This window comes from Centruroides vittatus, unplaced genomic scaffold (assembly GCF_030686945.1).
Source record: "Centruroides vittatus isolate TY-2023 unplaced genomic scaffold, ASM3068694v2 contig_19, whole genome shotgun sequence".
NCBI classification, from domain to species: domain Eukaryota; kingdom Metazoa; phylum Arthropoda; class Arachnida; order Scorpiones; family Buthidae; genus Centruroides; species Centruroides vittatus.
Window position 1 is genome coordinate 5154422 of NW_027121169.1, and position 1571 is coordinate 5155992.

Below are 1571 nucleotides of genomic sequence, written 5' to 3' on the forward strand. Positions count from 1 at the left end.
ATTCGCTCCTTCACCTTAAAAAACTGTAATGAATTCTTATTCTATATTAATTTATATAAAATATATAAATTTATTTTTCTATTGAATTATTAGCATTAGAAAAGAATGTAAAACTTTTTATATTTTAATATGTTTTTTTATCTGTAAAATAAATATAGAAAAATTGTCAATATATTTTTATATGTACTTCGCATATACTTATATTTATATATATATATAGGCCTATTTACATATATTTTTAATTAAAATAAGTTTTTTTAATTTAAAATAAAAAAATAATCCGTGTTACGGTACGTAAATTATTGTATTTGTCACTGGAAAAAAATTTATTCACTCATTTTATCTTTTATTATAATTCTTTCTCTTATATTTTACGTCATTCTTATATATATTTTGAATAAAATATTATAAATTTCATTTATAAATTCGCAGATTACTATTCTAAAATAGCCCGTAAACCATTTATATACTTATTCAATATAAACGTTTTATAAGAAATTATAGAAATACGTTGAAATATATACATTAACCCTGATATAACGTAACGTAATTAGCTTCATCCTAATTGAGCCGTAAATATTAAAGGACCCAATAGGATCTGTGACTTACTAAACGTACGATTTTGCATTGTCAGCTGGCCCACCAGTGGCCGAGTAGATAAATCTATTGGACCAATGGTAGTTAGTCACGGGTTCTGCCTCGCCCACTGACTGTCCACGTGAAATTTTCCGCGTATTCTTTACGTTAGTAATGCCTAAATAGGGACCAGTTTTCCATTAAATTCTTCCCCCAAGTAGATTTTTCCATGAAAGTCCTTCCAGGAGGTATTTCTCTCTACAGGTCACTCACGTAACCAAACAAAACCAGTCGCATTGTAAACGATGTTGTCACCATCAAATTTCGCGACTTTTAAACTACCAAATTGAAATTTGCGTGCCGACGTCATCAGTGGCGTAGCTAGCATGGGTGACACCCGGTGCGGATATCGTGGTGTCACCCTTTTTAACTCTTTTATAAAACACTGTTAAATTGTAATATCTTCGCACTCGAGCAACTTGAACGCTATATTGAACATGCGATGTCGCGACGTATGAGTTTAGATTTATAGAATAAATCATAGTAAGATTTTCAGCTGGTGCGAGCTCTAGTGGCGTCTCCTCATAGCGAAGAAACTGTGATGGTAAGCGAGGCGTTGACCTTTTTTTTTTTTTTTCTTTTTTAGGTACAGGCCTACCGAGTGTTACCCCTACACGGGTGACACCCCGGGCGGGCCGCCCCCACCGCCCACTCCTAGCTATGCCTCTGGACGTCATTGCTTTTACACTTTTTATTGGTTGAGGCAGCGCCGGATTAAGCCTCTAGCGGGCCCTAGACAAAATTTAAATTGGGGCCCCATTTAAATAAATTGCTTCTAAACAAATCTTATATAATGTGACATTAGCGTAGCTAGCATGGGTGACACCCGGTGCGGATATCGTAGTGTCACCCCAAGTCACACCGTAGTGTCACCCTTTTTAACTCTTTTATAAAACACTATTGAATTGTAATATCTTCGCACTCGAGCAACTTGA